Source organism: Coregonus clupeaformis, chromosome 13 (assembly GCF_020615455.1).
Source record: "Coregonus clupeaformis isolate EN_2021a chromosome 13, ASM2061545v1, whole genome shotgun sequence".
In the NCBI taxonomy this organism is placed as follows: domain Eukaryota; kingdom Metazoa; phylum Chordata; class Actinopteri; order Salmoniformes; family Salmonidae; genus Coregonus; species Coregonus clupeaformis.
This window is the reverse complement of record NC_059204.1, coordinates 33,375,392-33,386,326: the sequence shown is the minus strand read 5'-3', so window position 1 is coordinate 33,386,326 and position 10,935 is coordinate 33,375,392. Positions and strand designations below refer to the sequence as shown.

General features: G+C 44.1%; 1 pseudogene; it reads left to right on the top strand.

Moving 5' to 3' along the window:
* The first annotated feature begins 1,312 nt into the window (after nt 1-1,312).
* LOC121579174 lies at nt 1,313-10,501 on the top strand (annotated as a pseudogene).
* The last annotated feature ends 434 nt before the right edge of the window (nt 10,502-10,935 follow it).

Below are 10,935 nucleotides of genomic sequence, written 5' to 3'. Positions count from 1 at the left end.
CTGATTTGTAGGGGTCCAGATTTTTCAGCTCTTTCAGAACATCAGCTGTCTGAATTTGTGTGAAGGAGAAGCGGGGGGGGCATGGGCAAGTTGCAGCGGAGGGTGCAGAGCTGGTCGCCGGGGTAATGGTAGCCAGGTGGAAAGCATGGCCAGCCGTAGCAAAATGCTTGTTGAAATTCTCGATTAATGTAGATTTATCGGTGGTGACAGTGTTTCCTAGCCTCAGTGCAGTGGGCAGTTGGGAGGAGGTGCTCTTATTTTCCATGGACTTTACAGAGTCCCAAAACTTTTTGGAGTTAGTGCTACAGGATGCAAATGTCTGTTTGAAAAAGCTAGTCTTTGCTTTCCTAACTGATTGTGTATATTGGTTCCTGACTTCCCTGAAAAGTTGCATATCGCGGGGGCTGTTTGATGCTAATGCAGTACGCCACAGGATGTTTTTGTGCTGGTCAAGGGCAGTCAAGTCTGAGGAGAACCAGGGGCTATATCTGTTCTTAGTTCTGAATTTTTGGAATGGGGCATGCTTATTTAAGATTGAGAGGAAAGCACTTTTAAAGAACAACCAGGCATCCTCTACTGACAGAATGAGGTCAATATCCATCCAGGATACCCGGGCCAGGTCAATTAGAAAGGCCTGCTCGCTAAAGTGTTTTAGGGAGCGTTTGACAGTGATGAGGGGTGGTCGTTTGACCGCGGACCCATTACGGACGCAGGCAATAAGGCAGTGATCGCTGAGATCCTGGTTGAAGACAGCGGAGGTGTATTTAGAGGGTACATTTGTCAGGATGATATCTATGAGGGTGCCCATGTTTACAGATTTAGGGTTGTACCTGGTAGGTTCGTTGATAATTTGTGTGAGATTGAGGGCATCTAGTTTAGATTCTAGGTTGGCCGAGGTGTTAAGCATATCCCAGTTTAGGGATACCTCTACTGAGGTATTTATGAACAGTCTACTCAAGATTTAACCAGCAAAGGGAAAAATACTCCAGAGCCTCTAACTCCAACAGTCTGACGAAGACATCCTCAAAGTGTTAATACTTTTCCTAACCACCTGTGGTCTCAACTAGTATATAAACAGTAAGAACCTAGTCCGTCGCCACCATACCAGCAGGTGGCGGTAATGCATCACCGGGCTTGTACTCCGCCATAAAGCTCAACAGAAGAGAAAGAAGACTCGAACAACTGTGTTTCCACTAGATTGCACAGCCACAATCAAAATTGGCTATATCGTAAAAAGTAATGATAACTACTGTATTGGTCTCCATTTAAGGTTACGGTTAGGTTTAATATCACATTTAAAATATAAATTGTAGAAATCGGCGGGGTTTGTGACTTTGTGGCTGTGGTAACTAGTGACGGCCAGTCGGCTGTCCCATACTTCCGCTGCAGTGGATTGTAAACAGAATAAAAAAATATGGCCATACGCTGTCTTTTCTCGGCTCGGAAAAATCTCAACTGCGTCGGCAGATTACAACTCTTCTTGTCGAATGATTGCAGGTGAATATTGTCAACATATAGCTACTCTAGCTATTTAAAATGCAGTGTAAACGTTAAAGTAAAGACAACACTTTCGACAAGCTAGCCAGCGTTAGCTACGATAGCTAGCTGGGAATTCAAACCTGGGTCCGTTGTTTCCAAGGTAACGTTGCTCGTTTGCTGTGGTGATCAGGCAAATGGAGATGTGGCGAAGGCGTGTACAGCTTCTGACCTTGATAAACGTTGTATTCGAGAAAGGTGCAACGGCAGCCCGCTATTCGGGGCGTTCCTGCATGTGCTCATTCCTGCATCTACAGGAACCCCTCTTTATACTTCTATTGGTACATTTGTAAGCCATGACTCCAGTACATAGGCGGGAGGCAGGGGCGCGTGGTAATGCACCATAACGTTGGATGCCAACAGCCGATAAACCCCACAGAGGCATGGGCAACAACGGTAGCTAGCTCTAGCTAGTACACACCGGTAGTGTCCTTCGCCTCCACCTGTCGGGCACTGTTTTCCTGCAGTTCTGTTAACGACAGCGATGGCCGGTGTTCGGCAGGAGGGAACTGTTAGAAATTGCGTAATTCAAATCTGGTATTGGAATAAGAATCAAGAGATCTTTAATCCAAGCTAAAAAGCTATTATATGCAAAATGTATGTATGATAAGTATGTTGGTTCGTATACGGGCTCACTGAAAAACCTCGCAGGGCACTTCAGAGAACTAAATCCATTGTTTACATGTTCTTCCTCAAATACTCTGACAGAGAGAGTTTCCCACCTCTCTGCTGGCCAATCAGAGTAGAGACTTGAGCGTGGTTTAGACCTACTCAGCCAATCCGTTGATGCACCCCTGTTGCCAGGCATAAGTCCATATCATAACAACCTGTCATAGTGAGAAGAGCCAGCTCCCTTAGACACCATTCCTACGTCCAAGGAAGGTTCACAGATCACAAAGAACCAGTATATTCTAGTATTTGGAGACACAAATCCTTATCTCATTTTACCCCCTAAAACAGCTCTTCACATCAATCACAGCTTGCCAGGTGACACAACCTACATTAGCCCAGTCAAGAATGCATTCTTTCTAAGTTAGTCATCCCATCAATTATAAGAATAATAAATCTCTCACAGAACGAAGGACACTGTTTGCTAGCTTAGCCAGCTAGTCCTGAAGAGGACACCGGTACACCGTGTGCTAGCTAGCTTCGCCCCCGCCTGCTGTGTACCAGAACTAACGGTGTCTCCCGCCTGCTGTACTAGCGTGAGGCGGGGACGACCGCTAGATAGTCTTTAGCCCCCGCCTGTCGGGCACAGTTTTTCCGCAGTTCTGTTGACTAAGGGCAGGCGAGAGCAAAGGACACTGTCTACCGGTGTCGCTCCCTGCTAGCTAGCAACGAGGACTACGGTACACAGCCGGTGTGGGCGAAAAAACTCAGATAATAATTTAATTTCCCTTTTGACCCAATTTCAAAAGTGTCACAAGCATGTAGACATTCTCGGGGGGGGGCGTTCATGCAGGAACCAATGGGGTGCTCGAAAGGGGTGGGGGGGCATTCCTGCAGATGTAGGAATGCCCTGAATTGCGGGCTGCCGTTAGACCCTATTGCTATATTCATTTACATTTTAATCATTTAGCAGACACTCTTATCCAGAGCGACTTATTTTTTAAAATTTCATACTGGCCCCCCATGGGAAACGAACCCACAACCCTACCAACTGAGCAACATCCCTGCCAGCCATTCCCTCCCCTACCCTGGACGAATTGTGCGCCGCCCCAAGGGTCTCCCGGTCGCGGCCGGCTACGACAGAGCCTGGATTCGAATCAGGATCTCTAGTGGCACAGCTAGCACTGCAATGCAGTGCCTTAGACCACTGCGCCACTCGGGAGACAATTCAGACCTATTCCATTGATGGAAAAAGTACCCAAAAGTCATACTTGAGTAAAAGTAAAGATGCCTTCATAGAAAATAACTCAAGTAAAAGTGAAAGTCACCTAGTAAAATACTACTTGAGTAAAAGTATTCGGTTTTAAATATACGTTAAGTATCAAAAGTAAATGTAATTGGTAAAATATACTTAAGGATAAAAAGTTAAGCCAGATCAGAGGCAGTAGGGATGACCAGGGATGTTCCCCTGATAAGTGTGATCAGAGGCAGTAGGGATGACCAGGGATGTTCCCCTGATAAGTGTGATCAGAGGCAGTAGGAATGACCAGGGATTTTCCCACTCCTGAATGACCAGGGATGTTCCCACTCCTGAGTGGCGCAGTGGTCTAAGGCAGTGCTTTGCCGTGCTAACTGTGCCACTAGAGATCCTGGTTCGAATCCAGGCTCTGTCGCAGCCGGCCGCGACCGGGAGACTCATGGGCGGCGCACAATTGGCCCAGCGTCGTCCAGGGTAGGGGAGGGAATGGCCGGCAGGGATGTAGCTCAGTTGATAGAGCATGGCGTTTGCAACGGCAGGGTTGTGGGTTCGTTTCCCACGGGGGGCCAGTATAAAATTTTTTAAAAAAAAGGCTGTAGGCTAATAACCCATATTTTAGGCCTACATTTAAACTAGGCTACATCAACTAACTGTGTGGTGAGTTTGACAGAACTTTGAGTTGATTAGACCTAAATTGTGACAAATACAACAAAAAACTGTTACAATTCCTGTCAATATTTTTCCATTTACAATGGTACAATCATGTCCGATTTTTATTTATTTATTTTTTAGCTGTGATTATTGTTGCGTTTAAAACAACTTGGAAATCTCAGACTTCCTAATTCAGTGCGTTCAAGACAACTTGGAACTCGGAAGAAAAAGAGCTCTGACTCGGAATTCCAAGTCGGGAACTCTGGCCTCTTTCAAGAGCTCTGGCTTTCCACACTGAAGATCACTGACGTCATGATTTGACCTCGTTTTTTTCAGAGTTCCCAGTTTTTCTTGAAAGCACCATTAATGCCTTTAAATAGCATTTCCTGTTTGAACGGGAATACCGTGATATTACCAGGATGGTTGCAATTTTCTCTGGAAGAAAAATTGGTAGATTTTCGGGAAAATGTTCAACCCTGTGCCGCGTTCAAAACAACTCGGAAATCTCCGACTTCAGTGCGTTCAAGACAACTGGGAACTCAGAAAAAAACAAGCGCCGACTGGGAAAAATCGCTTTAAATGTTCATCCAACTCGGAATTCCAAGTCGGAAACTCTGGCATCTTTCTAAGGCTCCTGAAGATCACTGACGTCATGATTTGACCTCATTTTTTGTCAGAGTTACCAGTTGTCTGTAAAGCACCAATAGTACATACCAGGTGTGACAGCAGTAAATCGCTATAGTTGCTCAGCAAAACTTCATATTTGGTGAGTAAAGAACGTATTATGACATTATAACGCTTGCAGAGCTATCTAATGTCAAAATGAATGGTAGCTAACTGGTTAGTTAATGATAACAAACTAACTAGCTAGCTAGGTGATGTTTACTTTGCTTTGCCCAGGCCAATACTTTGTAAACAAAAGACACTCTGTTAACCTTGCTGTGGTGGGTTTGATTGAATTCCAGTCTCTCTGTCAATGGAGTTGGAGCATCATGCCTCACTTAGCACTGCATAAACAGCAATCCTTGTATCTGAAATCTATTGTTTTAAACGGTTTATTTGAACTAGAATAAGAGTGTGTTGGATAAGCATGAAGCACTTATTGATACTGCTGTATTTTACACTTCTATGTTTACACCCACTCTGTCATAATCTTTACTGTCATTCTTCTCAAAGAACGAGTCTAAAGGGATCCTAAGTTGGTTAGTGGCTATAGGCTGAGCTATATTACAAATCCCACAAAAGTGGGATATTGGCGCTCAGCCACATTAAGTAGAATTAGGGAGTCAAATGTTGTTCAGAAGGAAATTGTGTTTGAACAGCGAATTGTTTCACAACATTATGTAATGAGGGAACATACATAATGGATTTTAGGTTTGCCTTGATTGCTACTAATAATATTACTGCACGGAGTAAAATCTATTGAGGCCGATATTCTGAACCTTTCTTCTCTTCCACATTATGCATTCCAGCGCCGTGATTGGCCTCTACAGCACAGCAGCAAAGCAGTGGGGAACAGGTGATGATTGCCATGGTGATGACACCACAGATGACTCCAGCCATGCGGGGACCAATGTGAGACTGCTGGAGATGAGAGCCAGCAAGCTGGAGGAGCAGGTCAGGGAGCTGACGGTAAGAGCCTCAATGGTGACAGGAAAGGCCCTCTCTCACAAAGTCTGTTATTTTTGTCCGAATTATTTGTCTGTATAAAATTAATACGAGCACGTCTTGTTTATGGTGTCGTTCACACCAATTGCAAAATATCGTCCAGCCGCAATCTGTCAATTATTTATTCAGAATAGGTTTTTGCGTCATTTCGCATGCTAAAATAAGCTGTTGACCAATCGAACGCGCACTGCCACTGACAGGTCTGTGGATTCTTTGTGTGAATAAAATAATTAATTTCTCTCTGCCAGTTTTTTTACATTTGCAATGCATCAGTGCAGCAATGTATCAATTTAGCCAATGTGATCACGTCACACCAGCGCTACACGTCGCTCTCGCCATTCAAACTTCCCCGCCAGTTCATTGCCAACGCTGTAGCCTATTTTATAGCCATTCAGCAAGCAAGAGGATCGATCTATGCTTCTTTCCTCGAATAGGTCTATTCGGTTGTTGTTTTTATTGCTTGAAATAAGTTTCAAACTATATTGCTGTTCGTAAATTATATTATCGGTAGGACTAGTGGAGTTATGTCGCACATGCAGCTAACAAAAACATATGGACATGTCTGCTCTACCCAAAATTACAACCAAATAATTGCAGCATTACCGCAAAAATGGAAAAGGAAAGTGGAAGGGGGAAAAAGTAAGGAACTTGTCTGAAAAAAAAAAAGTTACAATCTATCTGAAATATTAAAGCTGATCTACCCCCAAATTTTATTTTTATTTTTTATATTGCTGTTCATTGTCTATATATAGGCTGCTCATTCATTAGCTAGAGAGAGGGGGAGAAGAGATAGGCCAGTGGAGTTGTGAATTGTGCAAGAAGGGAACAGTGAAGAAGAGCGATGTGTAAGTTAGAAGTTCATTAATATGTTAATGCATCATTTGTATAGCCTATATATTTGGCTATATATATTATATGATCTGCTAAAGTGAATCTGTGCTATAGGAAACCCTAAAAGACTAAGTAAATATCCGCCAGAGTTTACCCTTATCAATAAGTGGTTGCACAGATTTAGATAAAGCACTCAGATTAAAATGTGGTGTCACCATAACCACCCATTTCGTCACAAACATTGATCAATGGCTGATCATTAGACTACGGACAGGTTGCTATGGACAGGTTGCATGCATGTGTTTCTATTTTCTAATGGTTGTCAATTTCATCTTCATATAGCGTGTATCACAGCTGTCTCTATATCTCCCACTAATTCTCTATGTCCATTCAGAAAGTTTCCTAAAATAGGCCTAGCCTGTCTGGACTTCATCTCTTTAATCAGATAGAAAGAAAAATGTAAGCAGCAAGCGTCATGATGGTCATATATGTGCGAGGAATGACAACAGGTGGCGGTTTTGCATTTCCTCTCGTAATAAATGGGGTGCAACTGAATGAAACGTAGCCAAGCACCTTTCATGATTCATGAAAGCTTAACCTAATATTTGCCTTAGCATATTATTTTTCCAGTAGTATATGATTTTTCTCTCATTACTGCGTCCTCTCCAGCCACTTTGAACAACATATGGCCACTCAGAATGACCGCAGCAATGGCAAAAAATAACAATATTTTGTTGTTGTTGAATTTTCATTCTTGGACATACACTACCGGTCAAAAGTTTTAGAACACTTACTCATCCAAAGGTTTTTCTTTATTTTTACTATTTTCTACATTGTAGAATAATAGTGAAGACATCAAAACTATGAAATAACACACATGGAATCATGTCGTAACCAAAAAAAGTGTGCTATTTGAAAAGTGATTTTTCAAATAGACACCCTTTGCCTTGATGACAGCTTTGCACACTCTTGGCATTCTCTTAACCAGCTTCACCTGGAATGATTTTCCAACAGTCTTGAAGGAGTTCCCACATATGCTGAGCACTTGTTGGCTGCTTTTCCTTCACTCTGCGGTCCGACTCATCCCAAACCATCTCAATTTGGTTGAGGTCGGGGGATTGTGGAGGCCAGATCGTATGATGCAACACTCCATCACTCTCCTTATTTTTTTGCTTAAATAGCCATCACACAGCCTGGAGGTGTGTTGGGTCATTGTCCTGTTGAAAAACAAATGATAGTCCCACTAAGCCCAAACCAGATGGGATGGCGTATCGCTGCAGAATGCTGTGGTAGCCATGTTGGTTAAGTGTGCCTTGAATTCTAAATAAATCACAGACAGTGTCACCAGCAAAGCACCCCCACACCATAACACCTGCTCCTCCATGCTTTACGGTGGGAAATACACATGCGGAGATCATCCGTTCATCCATACCGCGTCTCACGAAGACACAGTGGTTGGAACCAAAAATCTCCAAGTTGGACTCCAGACCAAAGTACAAATTTCCACCGGTCTAATGTCCATTCCACAAATTAACTTTTAAGAAGGCACACCTGTTAGTTGAAATGCAGGGCCTAGTGCAGGGTTCCCCAACTGGTGTCCCGCGGCTGAATCTAGTTGAAGATCCCTGGCCTAGTGTCTGCAGGTTTTGGGGTTTTCCTTTCAATGAAGACCTAGACAACCAGGTGAGGAGAGTTCCTTATAAATTAGTGACCTTATTTCATCAATCAAGTACAAGGGAGGAGCGAAAATCTGCAGACACTCGGCCCTCTGTGGAATGAGTTTGAGATGTGGTTTAGTGCGTCAATAAATAGTTTTTCCCTACTCAATCTACACACAATACCCCATAATGACAAAGCAAAAACAGGTTTTTAGAAAGACATTTACATAAGTATTCAGACCTTTTACTCAGTACTTTGTTAAAGCACCTTTGGCAGCCATTACAGCCTTGCGTCTTCTTGGGTATGACGCTACAAGCTTGTATTTGGGGAGTTTCTCCCATTCTTCTCTGCAGATCCTCTCAAGCTCTGTCAGGTTGGATGGGGAGCGTTGCTGCACAGCTATTTTCAGGTCTCTCCAGAGATGTTCGATCGGGTTCAAGTCCGGGCTCTGGCTGAACCACTCAAGGACATTGAGAGACTTGTCCCGAAGCCACTCCTGCGTTGTCTTTGCTGTGTGCTTAGGATCTTTGTCCTGTTGGAAGGTGAACCGTCACCCCAGTCTGAGGTCCTGAGCGCTCCGTTCATCTTTCCCTCGATCCTGACTAGTCTCCCAGTCCCTGACGCTGAAAAACATCCCCACAGCATGATGCTGCCACCTTCATGCTTCACCGTAAGGATGGTGCCAGGTTTCCTCCAGACGTGATGCTTGGCTTTCAGGCCAAAGAGTTCAATCTTGGTTTCATCAGACCAGAGAATCTTGTTTCTCATGGTCTGAGAGTCTTTAGGTGCCTTTTGGCAAACTCCAAGTGGGCTGTCATGTGCCTTTTACTGAGGAATGGCTTCTGTCTGGCCACTCTACCATAAAGGCCTGATTGGTGGAGTGCTGCAAAGATGGTTGTCCTTCTGGAAGGTTCTCCCATCTCCGCAGAGGAACTATGGAGCTCTGTCAGAGTGACCATCGGGTGACCACCCCCCCGATCTGTGCTTCGACACAATCCTGCCTCTGAGCTCTACGGACAATTCCTTCGACCTCATGGCTTGTTTTTTCCTCTGACATGCGCTGTCAACTGTGGAACCTTATATAGACAGGTGTGTGCCTTTCCTAATCATGTCCAATCAATTGAATTTACCACAGGTGGACTCCAATCAAGTTCTAGAACCATCTCAAGGATGCTCAATGGAAACAGGATGCACCTGAGCTCAATTTTGAGTCTCATAGCAAAGGGTCTGAATTCTTATTTAAATAAGGTATTTCTGTTTTTTTATTTGTAAGAAATTAGCAAAAATTTCGAACATCCTGTTTTTGCTTTGTCATTATGGGGTATTGTGTGTAGATTGCTGAGGATTTTTTTATCCATTTTAGAATAAGGCTGAAACGTAATAATGTGGAAAAAGTCAAGGGGTCTGAATGCTTTCGGAAGGCACTGTACATGTATTTTTTAATCACGTAAGATGTAATTCTAGGAAAGATACAAAAGGGTCCTGGCTGACTCTGACAACTTTCGAAGAAGAACTCAGAAGTTTGTTCAAGACGCCAAGATGTTTGGTGAGATGTGTGTTTTTTTCCTACCCTGACATCTCCGACCCATACCTAGTATGGTCCTTCTACTTTGTGCAGTTGTAATCCCTCTCCCCCTACCACTCCACTCCCACAGGGATCCAGAGTTTCTGCCGTGACCTGGTGGAGGTGGCTGACCTGTTGAAGCAGACGACAGGAAACCTGCAGGGGGAGGAGGTCCAGAGACTGGCCCAGGTCAAGGACCGGCTGCAGGGGGTCTTCACAAAGCACGGTCTGGAGAAGATGAGCCCTGTTGGGGCTAAATCGACCCCTACCAGCACGAGATAGTGTGCCACACTCCTGCTGAGGGAGAGGAGCCTGGCACCGTTGCTGTGGTGAAGCAGGATGGGTACAAGCTCCATGGACGCACCATCAGGCATGCCCAGGTGGGCATTGCTGTGATGACACAGGAGCAGGACTAAGGCTTGTGCTAGTCTCTGACCTCTCTCTAGTACTTCACGGTCGTCTGCACCTGACAGGTCCAGCTTTGCAACAATCCTTTCAGTTACTTAAATGTTTTTCATGTGGTTTGTTTCAATTTTGTCACTTTCTCTAGATTAATTGTGTACATATGTATTTGTGTATTTGATAGTTTTTCCTGTATTTTTTTTTTTACTTGATCTGAAAATAGGGTCACTGTCACATGTTCTTCTAGAAGTACTTTAACTTTGAGACTGTGCCCATCTTTGTTCTTTTTAAGTGTTTTTTTAATATATAATTGTTTGTATATTTTTTGGGGGGGTTGATAACCTGTTGAGCTACAATATCTTGTTCGTATCCCATGGATTTGCAGGACTGATGACGGCAAGTCTTTACTTAGCTTGGCTAGCTATAGCTAGCTAGTTAATCTAAATTTGAATGATGCACCGGATGTTTGTTCCACCTGTCCCGGTTTCTGGAAGGATGCGGACTGCGCTGTGCTGACAGAGGCTCGTCTCATAGGAGACTGCCAAAGCATCACTCAGGTGGGTGCTACACTTTCGTTGGTGGATGTTCCAGCCTATACAGAGGAGTAGCTGTGAACTTAAGCGACAGAAGTGCCTGATGAAAAGCTCCGGGCCTGCCTGTCTGACTGATGGCTGTACCATCGATGCCACCACCAACACTCAAGTTACTCCTATCTGTGGAAGACCATCTCCCATGAACTGCCAGCTGCCTGAATAGT